The 24,380-nt window shown below is 36.2% G+C and overlaps 1 protein-coding gene across 1 annotated transcript in view; it reads left to right on the forward strand.

Moving 5' to 3' along the window:
• Positions 1 to 24,380, forward strand: part of CUNH11orf80 (chromosome unknown C11orf80 homolog) — a 98,900-nt gene that overhangs the window by 29,500 nt on the left and 45,020 nt on the right. The gene's annotated exons all lie outside the window — the stretch shown is intronic.

The following is a 24,380-nucleotide window of genomic DNA, read 5'->3' on the forward strand; positions in this document are numbered from 1 at the left end:
AAGATGTGGTCCATATATACAATGGAATATTACTCAGCCATCAAAAAGAACGATTTCACAACATTTGCAGCAACATGGATAGGACTGGAGGAGATAATGCTAAGTGAAATAAGTCAAGCAGAGAAAGACAATTATCATATGGTTTCACTCATTTATGGAACATAAGAAATAGGAAGATTGGTAGGAGAAGAAAGGGAAGAATGAAGGGGGGGGTAAACAGAAGGGGGAATGAACCATGAGAGACTATGGACTCTGGGAAACAAACTGAGGGCTTCAGAGGGGAGGGGGGTGGGGGTTGGGATAGGCCGGTGATGGGTATTAAGGAGGGCACGTCTTGCATGGTGCACTGGGTGTTATATGCAAGTAATGAATCATGGAACATTACATCAAAAACTAGGGATGTACTGTATGTTGACTAACATAACATAATAAAAAATTAATATAAAAAAAGAAGTCTGGGGGGCGCCTGGGTGGCACAGCGGTTAAGCGTCTGCCTTCGGCTCAGGGCGTGATCCCGGTGTTATGGGATCGAGCCCCACATCAGGCTCTTCCGCTATGAGCCTGCTTCTTCCTCTCCCACTCCCCTGCTTGTGTTCCCTCTCTCGCTGGCTGTCTCTATCTCTGTTGAATAAATAAATAAAATATTAAAAAAAAAGAAGTCTGGAACCTGAAAGAGGTTCCAGATCCCAACAGCTAGATCCTCATCATGGACTTCCAGCCTCCAGAACTGTGAGAAATAAATATCTGTTGTTTATAAGCCACCTAGTTCTGTGATTTTTTGTTAGAGCATCCCAGATGGACTAAGATACTATGCAATTTGTGTTTTTAGACTTGACACCATGATTTACAAATCATTGAAATTCATTTCACTATTGTAATGCCATTTTGTTTTAAGATGCACAGCTGCCTATGGTATGATAGGTCTAATGTAATGATTTCCCAGATCTTATTTTCTTCTCATATTTTACTGATATAAGAGTATCACTGTGGAAGTACTTGAAGAACTAGAATACTATTTTAAAATGTTCTTTAAACAACAGCTATTTGTATGATGTTCTTTTCCAAAGAGATTAAAATGATGTTTATACTGTGTTACATATATTATTAGAATTTATTTTACTCTAAATAGGTATGTATAGTGATTAAAAACACAAGCTTTAAAGTCAGTCAGATCAATGCTAGAACCCTAACTTTTACATGTGATGGAACATTTGAAAACCAGTTTTCTCAGTTGCAAAATTGTTGAATTCCTATCTCATAGAATTAAATGAATTTAATTGGGTAATAGTATAAAGTGTTAGTACAGTGCCCAGTACATAGGAAATGCTTAAATAAAGATTATGTTATTAATAATAATAATACTATTTAGTTTTACTTTGAATAGTCAGGCTAAATGTTGACTATTTAGTCAACTAAATAGTTGCTCTTTGTTTTGCTCCAAACTTTCTGAAAGGATTTCTTGAATATAAATCACTTGTTTTGGGGAAGCTAACAGAAAACTAAATGGCATCAATTCTTTTTATTGGAAAAAAACATAACAGGAAAAAGAAACCACTTTGATTTCTCCATACCTTTTATTCCCACTCAAAAGGAATAATTTCTTGGGGCGCCTGGGTGGCGCAGTCGTTAAGCGTCTGCCTTCGGCTCAGGGCATGATCCCAGCATTCTGGGATCGAGCCCCACATCAGGCTCCTCCTCTGGAAGCCTGCTTCTTCCTCTCCCATTCCCCCTGCTTGTGTTCCCTCTCTCACTAGCTGTTTCTCTCTGTCAAATTAATAAATAAAATATTTTTAAAAAAGGAATAATTTCTTTGCTTATTAATTACCAGATATAAAGAGCATAAGCTGTATAGCCTAGTAGTTGGCAGGAATTTTATTTTTTAAGGTATTCTAGACTTTCCTGTATTTGATAAATCAAATCCAAGTTCTTTAGTATTTAATTATTCTATGGACATTTAAAAATTAATTTTTTCTTATTTATGAACTATTTTATATGCATGATATAAAACAAAGAATAATGAAAGAAACAAATATCACCCATACTTCTAGAGATAATTACTATTAACATTTAAATATTTTTCCTTAAAGTCTTTTTTCTCTATCTATATATTTATGTAAATACCATTTTCCATGGTATATCTTATATTTCTCACTTAGAGTAAGCATTTTCTTATTTCATAAGAAGTCTTTGAAAATACCATTTAAAAAAATCACAGTGGAGGTCCTAGCCAATGTAATAAAGCAAGAAAAATAAAAGGCATCGAAGTTGGGAGTCATAAGTAAAAGGCATAAGTAAAACTGTCTTAAATGAAATGATTATTTATGTACAAAATTCTAGAGAATCTGCAAAATAAGTATTAGAAGAGATATGTATATTTAGCAAGGTCACAGGGTATAGAGTCTATAAACAAAAAAATTATTTTGATATACTAGTGGCAAACAACTGGAAAATAAAACTTAAAAAACAGTTCTGGGGTGCCTGGCTGGCTCAGTTGGTGGCGCATATGACTCTTGATCTTGGGGTTTTGAGTTCAGGCCCCACTTTGGGGCATATGACTCTTGATCTTGGGGTTTTGAGTTCAAGCCCCACTTTGGGTGCAGAGCTTACTTTAAAAAAAATTGCATTTGGGATGCCTGGGTGGCTCAGTTAGTTAAGCATCTGAGTCGGTTTCAGCTCAGGTTATGATCTCATGTTCCTGAGATTGAGCCTTGCATTGGGCTCCGCACTCTGTGGGGTATCTGCTTTTCTCCTTCTGCCCCTGACTCAGTTCACATGCTTGCTTACTTTCTCTCTCTCTGAAATAAAATAAGAAATACTTAAAAAAATTTAAAATATGAAACACTTAGGAATAAATTTAATGTAAAAAGAAGTTCTTGGAGGCATTTGTGTGGCTCAGTCAGTTAAGCATCTGCCTTTGGCTCAGGTCATGATCCCAGGTCCTGGGATCGAGCGCCGTGTTGGGCTTCCTACTCAGCAGGGAGTCTGCCTCTCCTTCTGCCTTTGCTGCTGCCCCTGCTTGTGCTCTCTGTCAAAATAAATAAATAAAATCTTTAAAAAAAAGAAGTTCTCTACGCTGAAAACTACAAAACATTGTTGAGAGAAATTAATGGAGATATATACTATTGGAAGATTGGATGATTCAGTATATCTAAGATGTCTGTTCTTCCCAAATTGATCTATGAATTCAACACAATCATAATATCAATAGACTTTTTGTAGAAATTGACAAACTGGTTAAAAATTTATGGAGACTATATATAGCAAGCCTGCAGGATATAAGGTTAATGTACAAAAGTTAGTTGGTTTTTTATGTGCTAGCAATGAACAAGTGATGTTTTAAATTAAAAACATATTACGTGTTTACATTAGCACCCCCCAAAATGAAATACTTAGGTATAATGTAAAAAAAAAATGGACAAGATCTATATGAGGAAGTCTATAAAGCTTTGATGAAAGATATCAAAGAAGAACTAAATAAGTGGAAGAGATATTCCATGTCATGGATAAGAAGATTCAATATTGGCATGATGTCTGTTCTTCCCAACTTGATGTGTAGATCCAGTGTAATCCCCCCAGTCATAATCCCAGCAAGTTATTTTGTGAATATTGAGAAACAGATTCTAAAGTTTATATGGAGAGGCAAATGACCCAGAATAGCCAACTCAGTAATAGAGAAGAACAAAGTCAGAGAACTGACACTACTTGACTTAAAGACTTACTATAAAGCTACAGTAATCAGGACACTGTGGTGTTGGTGAAAAAAAATATAGAGGACTAGATCAATGGAATAGAATAGGGAGCCCAGGAATAGAGCCCAGAACAGAATAGAGAGCCCACTATAAATATAGTCTACTGATCTGTGACAAAGGAGTAAAGGTGCTACAATGGAGCAGAAGTAGTCTTTTCAACAAATGGTATTGGAACAACTGGATATCCACATGCAAAAACTTGAATCTAGACAGATATTACACCTTTATAAAAATTAACTCAAAATGGATCATAAATGTAAATGTAAAACACAAAATTATAGAAGTCCTAGAAGAAAAAGTAGGGGAAAATGTAGATGACCTTGGATATAGAGATGACTTTTTAGATACAACAACAAAGGAATGATCCATGAGAGAAATAATTGATAAGCTGGGCCTTATTAAAATGAAAAAGTTCTGCTCTGTGGAAGATAATGGCAAGAGAATGAGAAGGCAAGCCACAGACTGGGAGGTAATATTTGCAAAAGACACACCTGAAAAAGGACTGCTATCCAAAATATATAAAGAAATCTTAAAACTCCACAGTAAGAAAACAACCCAGTTTAAAAATGGGCAGAATTCCTGAATAGGCATCTCACCAAAGATAAACAGATTGCAAGTCAACACATGATATTATATGTTTTTAGGGAATGGCAAATGAAAACAACAATGAGGTATCACTGCACACCTGTTAGAATAGCCAAAATCCAGAACACTGTAACCAAATGCTAGCAAGGATGTGGAATAATGGAACTCTCATTCATTGTTGAGCCACTTTGGAAGACAGTTTGGCATTTTTTTTTTTTACAAAACTGAACGTACAGTATTATCCAGTAATCATGCTCTTTGGTATTTACCCAAATAAATTGAAAACTTATGTCCATATAAAAGCTTCCCCATGGATGGTTTAGCAGCTTGCTTTGCCAAAATTTGGAAGCAATCAGGATATGCTTCAGTAGGTAAGTAGATAGATAAACTATGTATACCTAGACAATAGAATTTATTCAGCACTGAAGAGATGAGCTCTCAAGCCAGAAAAATGCATGGATGAAACTTAAGCGCATGTTACTAAGTAAAAGAAACCAATCCAAGAAGGTAACAAACTGCGTAATTCCAAAGATATGGTGCTCTGGAAGAGGCAAAACTATGGAGACAATAAAAGGATTCATGGTTGCCAGGGGTTGGGGGGAAGGAGAGATGAATAGGGAAAGCACAGAAGATTTTCAGGGCAGTGAAACTATTCTTTATAACACTATAATGATGGGTACATATCATTATACATTGGTCAAAACCCATAGAATAGATAACACCAGGGGTGAATCCCGTGGATTTCTGGTGATAATGATGTGTCAGTTGGTTCATTATCTTCATTGATTATAACAAATATATCACTGTGGTACTGGAAGTTGATAGTGGGGGAGATTGTGTTTGTATTGGGATGGGGGTATATGAGATTCTCTGTACCTTCCGTCAATTTTGCTCTAAAAAAATAAAGGTTATTAATTTTTACAATTTTAATTTCAATATAATTAACAGACAGTGTTATTATTAGTTTCAGGTATACAATATAGTGATCTAACAATTCTGTTCATTACTCAGTGCTTATCATAAGAGTACTCTTAATCCCCTCCATACATTTCGCCCATCCTTCCACCCATCTTCCTTCAGGTACTCCATCAGTTTGTTCTCTTGAATCTGTTTTTTGGTTTGTCTGTTTTTCATTTTGTGCATTTGTTTTGTTTCTTAAATTCCACATATGAATGAAATCATATGGCGTTTGTCTTTGTCAGTCTTATTTCATTTAGCATTATACTCTGTAGATTTATCCATGTTGTTGCAAATGGCAAGATTTAATTCTTTGTTATGGTTGAATAATAGTCCATTGTATATATACCACATTTTTTGTATTCATTCATCTGTCAGTGGACACTTGGATTTCTTCCATATCTTGGCTATTGTAAATAATGCTGTAGTAAACATAGAGGAACATATATCTTTTTGAATTAGTGTTTTTGTTTTCTTTGCGTAAATAGTGGCATTACTGGATAATAGGGTAGTTCTATCCTTAATTTTTTGAGGAAAATCGTCTGTACTGTTTTCCACACTGGCTGCACTAATTGGTACTCCCATCAGCAGTGCATGAGAGTTCCTTTTTCTCCATATCTTCATCAACACTTTTTCCTTGTGTTTTGTTTGTTTGTTTGTTTGTTGTTTTGTTTTTTAGCCATTCTGACAGGTGTGAAGTGATATCTCGTACTTTGGACTTGCATTTGCCTGAGGATGAGTGATATTGAATGTCTTTTCATGTGTCTGTTGGCAATCTGAATGTCTTCTTTGGAGAAATATCTGTGCATGTCTTCTGCCCATTATTTAATTGGATTACTTGTTTTTGAATGTTGAGCTATATAAGTTCTTTATATATTTTGGATACTAACCCTTTATTGGTTGTCATTTGCAAATATCTTCTCCCATTCAGTAACTGGCTTTTAATTTTGTTGATTGACTCTTGTGCTGTGTAGAACCTTTTTATTTTGACATAGTCCCAATAGTTTATTTTTTGCTTTTGTTTCCCTTGCTTCAGGAGACATAAATCTAGAAAAATGTTGATGTCAGAGAAATTACTGCCTGTGCTCTCTTCTAGGATTTTTATGGTTTCAGGTTCTTTTTTTTTTTTTAAGATTTTATTTATTTATTTGACAGAGAGAGAGAGACAGCCAGAGAGAGAAGGAACACAAGCAGGGGGAGTGGGAGAGGAAGAAGCAGGCTCCCAGTGGAGGAGCCTGACGCGGGGCTTGATCCCAGAATGCTGGGATCATGCCCTGAGGTGAAGGCAGATGCTTAATGACTAAGCCACCCAGGCGCCCCATGGTTTCAGGTTCTTAACCCATTTTGAGTTTACTTTTGTATATGGTGTAAGAAAGTGGTCCGGTTTCACTTTTTGCATATAACTGTCCAGTTTTCCCAACACCATTTTGTTGAAGAGACTTTTTCCCATTGCATATTCTTGCCTCCTTTGTTGAAGATTAATTGACTCCATTTAATCATAAATTTCTGGGCTCTCTATTCTGTTCTGTTGATCTATGTGTCTTTTTCTGTTTTTGTGCCTATACCATACTGTTTTGATTACTACAACTTTGTAATATAACTTGAAGTCTGGAATTGTGGTATTTCCAGTTTTGTTTTTCTTCAAGTTTGCTTTGGCTATTAAGGGATCTTTCATGGTTCCATACAAATTTTAGGATTATTTGTTCTAGTTCTGAGAAATATGCCTATGGTATTTTGATAGAGATTGCATTTAATCTATAGATTGCTTTTCATAGAATGAACATTTTAACAATGTTCTCTCAATCCATGAGCATGGAATATCTTTCCATTTGTGTCATCTTCTGTTTCTTTCATCAGTGTTTTATAGTTTTCAGAGAATAGGTCTTTTATCTCCTCAGTTAAGTTTATTCCTATATGTTTTATTATTTTTGGTGTAACTGTAAATGGGACTTTTTTCTTAATTTCTCCTACTGCTTCATTATTATTTATAGAAATGTAATGGATTTTTGTGAATTGATTTTGTATCCTGTGACATTACTGAATTCATTTATCAGTTCTAGCAGTTTTTTGGTAAAGTCTTTAGGGTTTTCTATATATAATATAATGTCATCTGCAAATAGTGAAAGTTTTACTTCTTCCTTACTAATTTGGATGCCTTTTATTTCTTCTTGCATGATTGTTGTAGTTAGGACTTTAAGTACTATGTTGAATAAAAGTGGTGAGAACCGACATCCTTGTCTTGTTCCTGATCTTAGGGGAAAAGCTTCAGTTTTTTTGCCATTGAGTATGATGTTAGCTGTAGGTTTTTCATATATGGCCTTTATTATGTTAAGGTATGTTCCCTCTAAACCTACTTTGTTGAGGGTTTTTATCATGAATGGACGTTATACTTTGTCAAATGCTTTTTCTGCATCTATCGAAATGATCATTTAGTTTTTATTCTTTCTCTTGTTGATGTGATGGATCACGTTGATTGATTTGTGAATATTGAACTACTCTTGCATACCAGGAATAAATCCCACTTGATCGTGGTCAATGATTTTTTTAATGTATTGTTGGATTTTGTTTGCTAGTATTTTATTGAGAATTTTTGTACCAATGTTCATTAGAGATATTGGCCTGTAGTTCCCTTTTTTGTAGTGTCTTTATCTGGTTTTGGTATCAGGATAATGCTGGCTTCACAGAATGAATTTGGAAGCTTTTCTTCCTCTTCTTTTTTTTTGGAATAATTTGAGAATAATAGGTATTAACTCTTCTTTAAATGTTTGGTAGAGGGGCACCTGGGTGGCTCAGTTAGTTAAGTGTCTGCCTTCAGCTCAGGTCATGATCCCAGGGTCCTGGGATTGAGCCCCGCATCAGGCTTCCTGCTCAGTGGGGATTCTGCTTCTCCCTCTCCCTCTCCCTCTTACCCCCACTCGTGCTCTGTCTCTCAAATGAATAAGTAAAATCCTTAAAAAAAATAAATGGTAGAATTCACCAGTGAAGCTTCTGGTCCTGGACATTTGTTTGTTGGGAGTTTGTGGATTACTGATTCAATTTCATTGCTGGTAATCAGCCTGTTAAATTTTCTATTTCTTCCTGATTTAGTTTTGGAAGGTTATGTTTCTAGGAATTTATCCATTTCTTCTAAGTTGTCCAATTTGTTGGCATATAATTTTTCATCATAATCTCTTATCCTTTGTATTTCTGTGGTGTTGGTTATTTCTCCTCTTTCATTTCTGATTTTATTTGAGTCTTCCCCCCCCCCCTTTTTGATGAGTCTGGCTAAAGTCATTTTTTTAAATAATGATTTTCTTTACTTATCTGACAGCACAAACAGGCAGAGTGGCAGGCAGAGGGAGAGGGAGAAGCAGGTTCCCTGCTGAGCAGAGAGCCTGACCTGGGGCTCAATCCCAGGATCCAGAGATGGTGACCTGAGCCAAAGGCAGACGCTTAACTGACTGAGCCACCCAGGCACCCCCCCTTTTATTTTTTTGAAGATTTTACTGTTTATTTGAGAGAGAGAGAGAGAGAGCGTATGGACAGAGGGAGAGGGAGAAGCAGGGAGCCCAATGTGGGGCTCAATCCCAGGACTCTGGGATCACGACCTGAGTTGAAGACAGATGCTTAACTAACTGAGCTAAGTCTTAGCAATTTTCTTGATCTTTTCTAAGAACCAGCTCCTGGTGTCATTGATCTTTTCTATTGCTTTTTTAGTTTCTCTTTCATTCATCTGCTGCTCTAATCTTTATTATTTCCTTCCTTCTACTGGTTTTGGGTTTTGCTCATTCTTTTTCTACTTCCTTTAGGTATGAGGTTAGGTTGTTCATTTGAGATTTTTCTTGCATCTTGAATAGGCCTGTCTTGCTATAAACTACCCTCCTAAAACAGCTTTTGCTGCATTCCAAAGATTTTGGACTGTTGTGTTTTCATTTTCATTTGTCTCTATGTATTTTTTTAAAAATTTCTTCCTTGATTTCTTGGTTGACCCATTGATTGTTTAGTAGCATGTTATTTAACCTCCATGTATTTGTGTTCTTTCCAGATGTTTTCTTATGGTTGATTTTTTTCATAGTGTTGTGATCTGAGAAGATGCATGATATGACTTCAGTATTCTTGAATTTGTTGCAGTTTGTTTCGTGGCCTAGCATGTGATCTGTTCTGGAGAATGTTCCATGTGCATTTGAAAAGAATATGTATTCTGTTGTTTTAGGATGGACTGTTTTGAATATTTCTGTTATATCCATCTAGTCCAATGTGTCATTCAGAGCCACTCTTTCCTTGTTGATTTTCTGTTTGGATGATCTATGCATAGATGTAAATGGAGTGTTAAAGTCCCCTACTATTATTGTAATACTATAGATTACTTCCTTTATGTTTGTTATTAGCTGGTTTGTGTATTCAGGTGCTTTCATGTTGGGTACATAAATATTTGCAGTTCTTACATATTTTTGTTGGACTGTTCCCTTTATGGTTATATAGTATCCTTCTTTGTCTCTTGTTACAGTCTTTTGTTTAAAGTCTATTTTGTCTGATACAAGTAGTACTACCCTGGCTTTCTTTTCACTTCCATTTTCATGATAAATGTTTTTCCATCCTTGCACTTTCAATCTGCCTATGTCTTTAGATCTGAGATGAGTCTCTTGTAGGCAGCATAGAGATGGGTCTTGCTTTTTTATCCATTCTGTCACCCTATGTCTTTTTTTTTTTAAGATTTTATTTATTTATTTATTTAGAGAGAGTGGGGGGGGGGCAGAGGGGAAGACAGAGAGAATCTCAAGCAGGCTCCACACTCAGCACAGAGGCTGACATGGGGCTTGATCCCAGGACCCCAAGATCATGACCTGAGCCAAAATCAAGAGTCAGACACTTAACTGACTGAGCCACCCAGCCACCCCACCCTGTGTCTTTGTTTTGATTGGAGCATTTAGTCCATTTATATTCAAAGTGGTTATTGATAGGTATGTATTTATTGCCATTTTGTTCCTTCTTTTATGGTTGTTTTTGTAGTTCTTCTCTTTTACCTTCCTCTCTTGCTCTCTTTTCTCACAGTTTGCTTGTTTTCTTTAGTGATATTCTTCAATTCCTTTTTCTTTATTTTTTGTATATCTGTTACCAGTTTTTGATTTGTGGTTACCGTTAGGTTTATATGTAACATCTTATGCATATAGCAGTCTATATTAAGTTCACGGTCACTTAAGTTAGAACCCATTGTAAAAGCACTAAATTTTTACTCCTTTCCTCCCCCACTATGCATTTAGGTATATGGTGTCACATCCTTTTATTTTGTGAATCTCTTGACTGGTTGTTATACATATACTTAATTTTACTGCTTTGGTGCTTCCTGCTTTTCCTACTCCTGCTTATGATCTTTCCATTCAAAGAGTTGCCTTTAACATTTTTTGTAGGGCTGGTTTAGTGGTGATGAATTCCTTTAACCATTGTTTGGGAAAATCTATCTCTCCTTCTGTTCTGAATGATAGTCTTGCTGGATAGAGTATTCTTGGTTGCAGGGTTTTTTTCTTTTAGCACTTTGAATGTATCATGCCACTGTCTCCTGGTCTGAAAAGTTTCTGCTGAAAAATCAGCTGATATCCTTATGGGGTTTCTCTTGTGTGTAATTGTTTTGTTTTGTTGCTTTTAAAATTCTCTATTGCTACTTTTTGCCATTTTATTTACTATGTGTCTTAGTATGGACTTCCTTGGTTGATTTTGTTGGGGGGGAGGTTTCTGTACCTCCTGGATCTGGATTTCTGTTTCCTTCCCCAGATTCCGCATGTTTTCAGCCATCATTTCTTCAGATAAGTTTTCTGCCTCCTTTCTCTCTCTTCTCCTTCTGGGACCCCTGTAATGCAAATGTTATTATGCTTGATGGTTTTGTGGAGTTCCCTTACGCCTATTTTCATTTTTTATTATTATTTTTCTCTCTCCTGTTTAGCTTGATTGCTTTCCATTACTTTCCTCCATGTCACTGATGCATTCTCCCAGTTACTATAGTCTACTATTTATTCCCTGTAGAATATTTTTAATTTCAGTTATTGAGTTCTTTGCCTCTGATTTGTTCTTTTTTTTATGTTTTCTTTCTCTTCTCTGAGGGTCTCATTGAAATCCTCCACTCTTCAGAAATCCACTGATTATCTTTATGACCATTATTTTAAATTCTCTATCAAGTGTATTACTTATCTCCATTTCATTTAGCTCTTTTGCTATAATTTTTGTCCTGTTCTTTAATTTGGGACATATTCTTTTTTTTAAATTTTTTAAAAAAGATTTTATTTATTTATTTGACAGAGAGAGAGACAGCCAGCGAAAGAGGGAACACACGCAGGGGGAGTGGGAGAGGAAGAAGCAGGCTCCTAGCAGAGGAGCCTGATGTGGGGCTCGATCCCATAACGCCAGGATCACACCCTGAGCCGAAGGCAGACTCTTAACTGCTGTGCCACCCAGGCACCCCTAATTTGGGACATATTCTTATGTCTCCTCATTTTTGTCTAACTCTCTGTGTCTGTTTCTAAGTGTTAAGAAAGTCAACTATGTCTCCTGCTCTTAAAATTAGTGGCCTTATGAAGAAGAGGTCCTGTAGTGCCCTGCAGTGAAGTGTCCCCTGTTCACCAGAACCTGGCACTTCCGGGGTGTCTCCTATGTGTGTTGCATGTGCCCTGCTGTTGTTGCTGAGCTGCATTTTCCTTCTGTCCAGTCTTCTGCAATGGCTCTCTTTGCTGGTTGTGGGCAGTGTTTGGTCCCTGTGTTAGTGGGCCAAGGTGGGGCCACCTTGAGCTGGAGTTGAATCTGACCAGGTATTTGCTAGAGCTCTGGTAGCCCCAGACTGTAGGGCACACTCCCTGTGTTGTCCTGAGAAGTTTTTGTTGGTGGGTGGGGCCTGCAGTCAGACCAGATGTCTACCCACTGCTAGGGCTGCAGTCAGACTGGTGTGTGTGGTTATCTTCCCCTCTCCTCGGGGCAGGAGTCACTTTGGAGTTGTGCTAGCCCTCCAGGGCCTGCACATTGCCGGGGTTGTGGCAACACTCTGAATGGGCTCCTGCCAAGGATGTGTTGTTGAAGGGGGTGTGTCCACAGGAGAATGCAGGGTCAGGGCCCATAGTGCCAGCAAGGTCTGCCAGTCAGCTGCAGGAGGAGACCCTCAGTCGCTGTGGAAAACTCCTGCCTAGGCCAGGATGGAGGGGGCCAACTTTAGCAGGAGAACCCCAGGGGTAAGGCATGCTGTTACTAAGCTAGGTGGAAAGTGTTTGCTCTGTGCTGGTTCTTGAAGGAATCTCTGTATTTAGGCTGGGAGCTAGGGGAAGGAAATGGTGCCTGCCAGCTCTTTTATTCTTTTTTTTTTTTTTTAAGATTTACTTATTTTAGAGAGAGAGTGAGATCATGAGCGGGGGGAAGGGGGCAGAGGGAGAGTGAGTGGGAGAAACAGACTTGGGCTCGATCCCAGGACCCTGAGATCATGACCTGAGCCAAAGTCAGAAATTTAACCTACTGAGCCACCCAGGCACCTCTTCTCCCCTTTGCCCCCTCTCAGCTCTTTTATTCTGGGAGAAGTTTCAAGTGTTTTTCAAACTGCTGTTTCAATGCTGTATCTCAGCAGGGCTACTTGTTGTACTGTCTCTTTAAGGATGGGAACTCAGTTTCCTATCCCTTCCAGCTCTCCCAGAGCTCAGCTGCGGATTTTTAAAGTTCCAGGCATTAAGCCCCACAGATTCTAAGAACTGGTGAAGTTAGGCCCCTCTGGTTTTCAAAGCCAAATGTTACGGGGATTTGTCTCCCCAGTGCAGGTCGCCTGTGCCTGGGGTGCCTGGCGTCGGGTCTTCTCTCCCCTCTCTATGCCCTCGTGTCCCTCCCTCCCATGGACAGTCCTCCAGGTCATTTTGGCTCTCGACCTTTTCTGCCTTTCCTACCCTCTTTGATGTGGCATCTTCTCTACATTTAGCTGTCTGTGCTACCAGTGTTCAGGTCATTTTCTGGGTTATTTACACTGATGTGGGTGTTATCTAGGTGTATCCGTGGGACAGGGTAAACCTGGGATTTTCCTACTCTGCCCTCGTCCCCAGAAGTCTCCAAAGGTTATTACTTTTTTAAAAACAAGGAAAATAAAGGGGCATCTGGGTGGCTCAGTTGGTTGAGCATCCAACTCTTGATCTCAGCTCAGGTCTTGATCTCAGGGTCATGAATTCAAGCCCTGTGTTGTATTAAGCACCCAGCATGGAGCCTACTTAAAAAAACAAACAAATAAGGGGTGCCTGAGTGGCTCAGTCAGTTAAGCATCTGACTGTTGATTTCTGCTCAGGTCATGATCTCAGGGTGGTGAGATCAAGCTCCACGTTGGGCCCTGCACTCTGCGGGGAATCTGCTTGAGATTCTGTCTTTCCCCCACTCAAGCTCTCTCTCTCAAAAAATAAGAAAAATATTTAAAACAAACAAAACAACAAGAAAAAACAGGGAAAATATATGTAAATGGAAAGGAGCAAAGATAATTAAAACAAACTTGAAAAAGAAGAACATCACTGGAGGACTTAACCTTCCCTGCAAAGTACTTTCAATAAAGCTACAATAATTAAGACAGTGTTGAATTGACATAAAGACAGAACAGTGAGAAAGAAAAGAGCCCAGAAATAGGCCCATACTTACATGGTTACTTGATATATTTTTTTATAAAAGCACCAAAACAGTCCAATGAGGAAAATTTTTAAATTTGAGGTATAATTGATAACATTATATTAGTTTCAGGTATATAACATAATGATTTGACATTTGTATACATTGTGAAAGGATCACTACAATAAGTCTAGTTAACATCCATCACCACATATAGATACAAATTTTTTTTCTCATGATGATAACTTTTAAGATCTATTCTTTTAGCAACTTTCAAATATGCAGTACAATATTAACTATAGTCACCATGGTGTATGTTACATTCCCTTGACTATTTATTTTATAACTGGAAGTTTGTATCTTTTGACCCCTTAACCCCCGCCACCCCCCCTCCCGGGAACTACCAGTCTCTTCTCTGTATCTATAAGCTCATTTTTTCTTTTTATCTTTTAAGATTTTTTTTAATTTAGTTGAGAGAGACAGCGTGCACAAGCGGGGGGGGAGGGGCAGAGGGTGCACAAGCGGGTGCAGGGGGAGGGGCAGAGGGAGAGGGAGAAGCAGACTCCCCACTCAGCAGGGAGCCCAACACAGAGCTCCAGCCCAGGGATCATGACCTGAGCAAAGGCAGACGCTTAACCTACTGAGCCACCTAGACGCCTCTCATTTTTTTCTTTAAGATTCCACATGTAAGTGAGATCATACGATATTTGTCTTTCTCTTCCTGACTTCACTTAGCATAATGCCCTCAAGGTGCATCTGTGTCATCACTAATGGCAAGATTTCATTTTTCTAAAGGCTCAGTAATATTCCAGTGCGTGTGTGTGCGTGTGTGTATGCACGTGCACACACATGTATGCCACATTTTCTTTTTCCATTCATCTACTAGTGGAAATTTAGGTTGTTTACATGTCTTGGCCATTGTAAATAATGTTGCAGTGAACATGTGAGTGCATACATCTTTTCAAATTAGTGTTTTTGTTGTTTTTAGATAAATACCCAGAAGCAGAGTTGCTGGATCATTTGGTAGTCATATTGTTAATTTTCTGAGGAACCTTCATACTGTTTTTCATAGTGGTTGCACCAATTTACATTCTCACCAGTAGTGCACAAGGGTTCACTTTTCTCCACATCTTCGCCAACACTTTATTATTTCTTATCTTTTTGGTAATAGCCATTCTGACAGGTGTGAGGTGATATCTCATTTTGGTTTTGATTTGCATTTCCCTGATGATTAGTGATGTTGAGCATCTTTTCATGTACTTACTGGTCATCTGTATGTCTTCTTTGGAAGGATGTCTATTCATATCCTTTGCCCATTTTTTAATCAGATTGTTTGGGTTTTTTGCTGTTGATTTGTATGAGTTCTTTATATATTACAGATATTAACTCCTTATGAGATATATGGTTTGCAATTTTTTTCTCACATTCAGTAAGTTGCCTTTTCATTTTGTTGATGGTTCCCTTAGCTCTGCAGAAGATTTTAGTTTGATGTAGTCTCATTTGCTTATTTTTATTTTTGTTGCCTTTGTTTATGGTGTGAAATCCCAAAAAATAATCACAAAGACCAATATCAAGGAGCTTCCTGTCTATTTTCTTCTAGGACTTTTACGATTTCAGGTCTTACATTCAGGTCTTTAATCCATTTTGAGTTACTCAAATCCATTTGAGTAAAATAGTGGTCCCATTTCATTCTTTTGCAGAGTATTTACATTTTTAATTTGAAAATAACTTTAGACTTACAGAAGAGTTTGCAAAAACAGTACAAAGAATTCTTATATACTCTTCATTCAGCTTCCCCTATAATTGGTACTTTAATCACCTATAGTGTAGTTATCAAAACTGAGAAATGAACATTGGTAAAATAGTATTAACTAAACTACAGACTTCCTTAAGATTTTACCAGTTTTTCCACTAATGTTCTTTTTCGGTTCCTGGATCCATTACAGAATCTCACTTTGCATTTAGTTGTTATGTTTTATTAATCTCTTTCAGTCTGTGACAGTTTCTCAGTCTTCTCTCCTTCTTTCATGACCTTGATACTTTTGAAGAGTATTTGTCAGGTATTTTGTAGAATGTCCTTCAGTTTGAGCTTGTGTGATGTTTTTAGGTTGAGGCTATATGTTGTTGAGAACAATACCACAGAGACGATGCATTCATTTCAGTGTATCATATGAAGGAACTGATGATGTTGATGTGTTTTTATTAGTAAAATTAACCTTGATCACTTGGTTAAGGTGTTATCTGCCAGGTTTTTCCCAAGTGGAGTTACTTTTTGTAATTTTTAAATATTTATGAGATTTTGCAGATATCCTGTTTTTCCTTAAATATTTGTCCACTAATTTAGTATTCATTGGTGGATCTTGACCACAGCAATTATTAATGTAGTGTTATTGTGATTTCATAGGTCCTCATTTCTCCTACATTTATTTATTGGAATTTATATATAAAGAAGAGCTTTCCCTTTTTCACCTTTTACTTATTAATCTAGTTATATCAAAATGAGCTTGTGGATATTTATTTTATTTGGGGTGCTACAATTCAATACCATTTTCTGCTCAATTTTGAGTGATTTTAGATGTTATAATTCCTGTCTTACAGTGTTATTATTTTTGCTTTAAACTGTACTTGTATGTTAGGAAAAATATGAGAAGAAAAAATATCTTTTGTATTTACCCACTTATTTATTTCTGGTTCTCTTCATTTCTTCCCTTCCTTCTGGGTTTTCTTCTTCGGCCTAAAGAACATCCTTTAGCATTTCTTGGAGTCAAGTCTTCTGCCAACAAATTATTTAATCTTCTGTTTATCTTAAAATGTCTTTATCTTGGGGGTGCCTGAGTGGCTCGGTAGGTTAAGCGTCTGCCTTTGGCTCAGTTCATGACCTCAGGGTCCTGGGATCAAACCCTGCATCAGGCTCCCTGCTCGGTGGGGAGTCTGCTTCTCCCTCTGCCTCTGCCCTTCTCTCAGCTCATGCTGTCTCTCTCTCAAATAAAATATTTTTTGAAAAAAACCTAAAAAATTAAAATGTCTTTTTCTTACCCTCATTTTAAAAGGATATTTCAGTGGATTTGAAATGCTAGCTTGACAGTGTTTAAAAGATGTCATTCCATTGTCTTCTGGCCTCCATCGTTTCACAGAAGAAGTCAGCTGTAATTCATATTATAGTTTCTCTGTATGTAATATGTGCTTTTTCCCCCAAGTTGTTTCAAGATTTTCTCTCTCTGTCTCTCTCTCTTTTTTTAAATCACTTTGTCCATTATGTACTTAGGTGTGATCTTCTTTGCATTTATCCTGTTTGGGGTTTGCTGAGCTTTTCACATCTTAATAGTTTTCGTCAAATTAAAAAAATTTTATCCATGATTTTTTCATATTTTTCCTGTCTCATTCCACTTTCTTTTCCTTCTGGAACTTGCATTATACATGTTTGTGACTGGCCGATATTGTTCTTTAAGTCTCTAAGGTTCTATTCATTTTTCTTCAATCTCTTTTCCTCTACTGTTCAGATTGGATAATTTTTGTTCTTTGTCTTCAATAATTTCACTGATTCTTCTTTTATATCTAATCTATTAAAACTATCCAGAAAATTCTTCATTTCAATTATTGAACTTTTCAGCTGTAGAATTCCCGTTTGGTTCTTTTTTTTACAGTGCACATTTCTCTGCTGATATTTCCTATCAGTTGACTCATTTAAACTACCTTTGTCTTTGTTTTGTTTTTTAAGATTTTATTTATTTATTTGACAGAGAGACACTGAGAGATGGAACACAAGCAGGGGGAGTGGGAGAGGGAAAAGCAGGCTTCCTGCTGAGCAGGGAGCCCAATGCGGGGTTTGATCCCAGTACCCTGGGATCACGCCCTGAGCTGAAGGCAGACGCTTAATGACTGAGCCATCCAGGCGCCCCTAAACTACCTTTGTCTTTGAACATATTTATGATAGTTTGTGCTTTAAAGTCTCTCCTAAATGTAACATCTATAACAGGCTTGGTTTTTTTACTGCTTTTTTTTTTCTTGTAAGTTACATTTTTTTCTTTACATGTCTAGTAAATCCTTATTTTATATTGGATAATGTGTTCATATTTTATATTCTCTTTTACCTCTGAAGAGTGTTGATTTTTGTTCTAGCAGGCTAATTACCTTAACCCTGTGTTGGCTTGTTTTTGTACATTTTATAGAATTAATATGTAGAAACCCAAGTCATTTTCCAAACTCCTCCAACTTGATACCATCCAACCTCCAAATTATCTTTTCTGTGGGTCTTGTTGAGGCTTGGTTTGGGTTTTTTTTTTTTTTTTAAGGGTAGATCAGGAGCAGATTTTTCATCTACAAAGTGTTTTTTTTCCTAGTAAAGTCTTACCTTTTAGCCCCTTCTCTGGATACCATCAGTTTTATCAAGGTCTCTCCATTCTGGTTGGACCTGAAAGCCAATATTTTCTGGCACTGCTTGACCACTTATATCTTGTTCCATTCTCAACTCCATTGTGACTGCTCTCTGGGAAATTTTATATAGTCTCACCTGTACATGTATAGCCCAGCTTTTGGCCAAGGACTCATGGGGAGCTCCACACAGACTTTCAATACCCACATCTACACAGGTCCCTCCCCTCCAGTGCCCTGCCTTGTAGATTCCAGGTACTTTTGCAACTCTGAATTCTGTTTTGTGTCTCCTCAGCTTACTGGAACCACTGTATTCTGCTTGGGCTCTAGGTCCCTGCTCAGTGGACAAGAAAATTCCCATAGGCAGGCATCCAGGGCAATCATAGGTTCACCTCAGGAGTTTCCCTTCTTTCAGGGATCACAGTCTTGTGCTATCTCTTATCCAGTGCCTGAAAACAGCTGACTCATATATGTTTTGTCCAGTTTTATAGTGGCTTTTGGTGGGAGAGCTGATTTGGTACCTGTTATTTCATCATTGCTGGATGGAGAAGTTCCAGTATATTGTTTTGATGTATATTCACATTGCCACGTGATTGAAATTTTGCTACTTCATCTTTAACAGTTGAAGATTATGTGAAGAGATAGTTTGATATTGTTGATGATATAATTCTCTCTTCCTTATCCCCACAGTATCTCAGCAAAAAGGTGCAAAAAATTTTTAAAGCTTTTATTTATTTATTTGAGAGAGAGAGACACAGAGAGAGAGAATATGAGCCACATAGATATTTAGCTGTTGCATATCTTTTTCTTTTTTCTTTAGATTGTATTTATTTATTTGAGAGAGAGAGCAAGCACAAAAGTGGAGGGGCAGAGGGAGAGGGTGAAGCAGACTCCCCACTGAACAGGGAGCCCAGTGCAGAGCTCGATCCCAGGACCCTGGGATCATGACCTGAGCTGAAGGCAGATGCTTAACAAGCTGAGCCACCCAGGCGCCACTTGTCTGGCTTCTTTCATTAAGCATAATGTTTTCCAGATTCATCCATGTTGTAACATGTAACAGTACTTAATTTATTTTTATGGCTGAACAATATTGCATATTTTGTTATTCTGTTTATTTTTGATACACTTAGGTTATTTCCACTTTTGCCTACTATGAATCATGCTGCTATGAAAGATTCAAGTACTACCCTCTTTTAAATGTGTTCTTTTACAGTCACTAATCTGCCTTCCATAACATTTTCATTTCAAATACTGTATTTTTAATTTCCAAGATTTCTATCAGGGTTTTCCCCCTTTAAACTTTCTGTTTAATTGATGGCAGTATATTCTTTTTTGAAAAAAAATTTTTTTTGAGTATAGTTGACATTAGTTTCAGGTATACAGCATAGTGATTCAACGTCTGCATATGTTATGCTATGCTCAACACAAGTGTAGCTACCATCTGTCACCATACAACACTTATTACAACATCATTGACTATATTCCCTATGCTGTACCTTTTATTCCCATAACCTAGTCATTCCATAACCAGAAGCCTGTGACTGTTATTCCCCATCACCCATTTTGCCCATCTCCCATCCTCCTCCCGTCTAGCAACCATCAGTTTGTTCTCTGTTATTTATAGGTCTGATTCTTTTTGTTTGCTTGTTTATTCATTTGTGTTGTTTTTTAGATTCTAGTTACGAGTGAAATTTATATGGTATTTGTCTTTCTCAGTCTACCTTCACTTAGAGTACCATCCATGTTGTCACAAATGGATGTGATTTTTATGGCTGTGTAATATTCCTCTGTGTGTGTGTGTGTATGTATGTATCACATCTTTATTCATTCATCTATCAATGGACACTTGGGTTACTTCCATATCTTGGACATTGTAAATAATGCTGCAGTAAACATAGGAGTACATATGTCTTTTTGAATCATTTTTTTCTTTTTCTTTGTGTAAATACCCAGTAGTGGAATTATTGGATCATATGGTAGTTCTATTTTTAATTTTTTGAGAAAACTCCATACTGTTTTCTACAGTGGCTATACCAATTTACTCTCCCACAAACAGTGCATAAGAGTTCCTTTTTGTCCATATTCCTGCCACATTATTTCTTATTTTTCATTTGAGCCATTCTGACAGGTGTAAGGTGATATCTTATTGTGGTTTTGATTTGCATTTCCCTGATGATGAGTGATATTGAACATATTTTCATGTGTCTGTTGGCCATCTGTATGTCTTTTTTGGAAAAATGTCTATTCAGGTCTTCTTCCCATTTTTAATTGGATTATTTGTGGGGGTTTTGTTGTTGATCTTTATTTATTTTGGATATCAACCCCTTATCAGGCATATCATTTGTAAATATCTCCTTTCATTCAGTAGGTTGCCTTTTTTAAAAAAATTTTTTTAATTTAAGTTCTAGGTAGAATAGTTTGCCTTTTGGTTTGATAGTTTCCTTTCCTTTTCAGATTGTTTTGTTAATTCTGTTGCCTCATGTATAAGCTTTATTAGTTGATATGTGTCACATTTTTCATGGTATTGATCTTTGTTGGTTGGTAACTTTTAGTTTAGAGTTAATTGTCCATTATCTATTTGTTTTGAACACATCCTGCATTGACAGGCTTCCAGTACGAGGTTCTCTATTGCTGAGCCCTAATCTTGCAGGATTTTTTATATATATATAGATATATATATATAAATATATTTATATAAATATATTTACATATAAAATTTATATAAATATATTTATAATTTATATATAAATTTATATATAATATAATATAATATATATTTTATATATAATATATTGCAGGATTTTTTATATATATATAGATATATATATATAAATATATTTATATAAATATATTTACATATAAAATTTATATAAATATATTTATAATTTATATATAAATTTATATATAATATAATATAATATATATTTTATATATAATATATACATATAATATAATATATAATATATATTATATATAATATACATTTCAACTTTAAAAACCTAATAACAAAATACATCCTAATAGCACAGCTTTCTCCTAGAGCACTCATACTACATATCTAATAAAGCTTTAACCATCTCAAAAAGTGTGGACATTACCAAGATCAAGTACTAGCTATCAATCTTAATGGATAGTATTTTTCTTGACATTATTTGTTTTTCAAATATAATTCAGTCATAAGGCTAGGATAATATAGCAGCAAGGTTATGCTGCACTGAAATTTAGTGAACTTGGCATTGAAACAAGATGCCTTGCATCAATCTTCAGTTTTACCACTGACCAACCTTCTGACCTTAGGTGACCCCCTTTTTACTGTGATTAAATTACCTTTCTGTGAAATAAGAAAAAAATTATTCCTGAATCCTACCTTGTCTTTGAAGTACTGATACAGTGAAGAATGGGGAAAACATGTAGATATGTGAGAAAAAGTCTTGTCAATAACTAAATTCTCCAGAAATCTTAACAATTTAAATAAAATGTGTAGTGATTTGAGGGAAATCAATTTCAATTGCCTCACTTCATACACACACACACACACACACACACACACACACACAAAATCAAAATTCAGATGGACTGACTAGAGTTAAATGTGAAAGGCAGAACAATAAAACTAAATAAAAGCCACCTATTTCAAGATAAGTTGAGCATACGTTGAAATTGCATTTTCCCATTCAAACACATAAAATGATAAAACAAATATTTTTAACTTTTTAATTTAGAGTTTAGTTAGTTAACATACAGTGTATTATTAGTTTCAGGTGTACAGCATAGTGATTCAACACTTCCATACATCACCCAGTGCCCATCACAAGTGCACTCCTTAATCCCTCTCACCTATAAAACAAGTATTTCTAAAACTTAATAAATACATAGTCATGGTGAGAAAAAGAGAAATCTTTATAGACCGGAAATGGAGAGGTATATTTCCCTCATCTTCGGAAAGGAAAAAGAGAGAATCTACAATGGTAGGAAAGGACCAAAGATGCATACCATATTTGAGGCTTGGACTAGGGGAAAAAACATGGGGCTAATATTGCAACAGCCATAGGTTTAAGAGCAAGATCCACACAGATCACACATGGGAGATCTAAACAAAACCAAAACATAAACAAAGGCCAGAGATTTGTCACCTGCCTACCAGAGAGTTTGTTAAAGCCAAGTGATGCTAGTAGCAGCATCAATGATGCAGGTTGAGGGCCTTAACATCTATGTCATATAAGTGGAAATAAGACTCAGAACTATATAATCTATTAAGATGCAAGAGCTTTGTATCTTGCCACTCAAGCAAAATTTAATCCTACAGATAGATAGATAGATATAGATATAGATATATATGTAATCTTGCAGGATTATATATATATTTATATATATATAAATATATTTATATATATATAAATATATATATAATCCTGCAAGATTACATATATATCTATATCTATATCTATCTATCTATCTGTAGGATTAAATTTTGCTTGAGTGGCAAGATACAAAGCTCTTGCATCTTAATAGATTATATAGTTCTGAGTCTTATTTCCACTTATATGACATAGATGTTAAGGCCCTCAACCTGCATCATTGATGCTGCTACTAGCATCACTTGGCTTTAACAAACTCTCTGGTAGGCAGGTGACAAATCTCTGGCCTTTGTTTATGTTTTGGTTTTGTTTAGATCTCCCATGTGTGATCTGTGTGGATCTTGCTCTTAAACCTATGGCTGTTGCAATATTAGCCCCATGTTTTTTCCCCTAGTCCAAGCCTCAAATATGGTATGCATCTTTGGTCCTTTCCTACCATTGTAGATTCTCTCTTTTTCCTTTCCGAAGATGAGGGAAATATACCTCTCCATTTCCGGTCTATAAAGATTTCTCTTTTTCTCACCATGACTATGTATTTATTAAGTTTTAGAAATACTTGTTTTATAGGTGAGAGGGATTAAGGAGTGGCCTTGTGATGGGCACTGGGTGATGTATGGAAGTGTTGAATCACTATGCTGTACACCTGAAACTAATAATACACTGTATGTTAACTAACTAAACTCTAAATTAAAAAGTTAAAAATATTTGTTTTATCATTTTATGTGTTTGAATGGGAAAATGCAATTTCAACGTATGCTCAACTTATCTTGAAATAGGTGGCTTTTATTTAGTTTTATTGTTCTGCCTTTCACATTTAACTCTAGTCAGTCCATCTGAATTTTGATTTTGTGTGTGTGTGTGTGTGTGTGTGTGTGTTTTTATGAAGTGAGGCAATTGAAATTGATTTCCCTCAAATCACTACACATTTTATTTAAATTGTTAAGATTTCTGGAGAATTTAGTTATTGACAAGACTTTTTCTCACATATCTACATGTTTTCCCCATTCTTCACTGTATCAGTACTTCAAAGACAAGGTAGGATTCAGGAATAATTTTTTTCTTATTTCACAGAAAGGTAATTTAATCACAGTAAAAAGGGGGTCACCTAAGGTCAGAAGGTTGGTCAGTGGTAAAACTGAAGATTGATGCAAGGCATCTTGTTTCAATGCCAAGTTCACTAAATTTCAGTGCAGCATAACCTTGCTGCTATATTATCCTAGCCTTATGACTGAATTATATTTGAAAAACAAATAATGTCAAGAAAAATACTATCCATTAAGATTGATAGCTAGTACTTGATCTTGGTAATGTCCACACTTTTTGAGATGGTTAAAGCTTTATTAGATATGTAGTATGAGTGCTCTAGGAGAAAGCTGTGCTATTAGGATGTATTTTGTTATTAGGTTTTTAAAGTTGAATTCTTGTATACTATCAACATTGTCAACCTTATTTACAAGGCAGAGCTTGGCAGAGATTGCAAGGTATCTTTATTCATCTGTAGTTCTTTATTATTATAGTACTGTAGAGGGGAAATAAGGGACAGCATTTTATAAAATGGGAGATTTGTTTTTTTCCTTAATAATATGAGTGCTAAGGTACAGAAAGGAAGAACCATTACGCAAATTTTGATGATGCACTACCCGCTGGTGCTTTGTGGAAAGACAGTTCTAAGTCTACATATGTAAATACATCAAGTGGTTAACTTATGAATTAAATTAGCAAGAATTTGCTTTACTTTGTTAAAGACTGCCATAAATACAGTATGTTGTTAACAAAC

This window comes from Ursus maritimus, unplaced genomic scaffold (genome assembly GCF_017311325.1).
Source record: "Ursus maritimus isolate PB19 unplaced genomic scaffold, ASM1731132v1 scaffold_23, whole genome shotgun sequence".
Classification (NCBI taxonomy): Eukaryota; Metazoa; Chordata; class Mammalia; order Carnivora; family Ursidae; genus Ursus; species Ursus maritimus.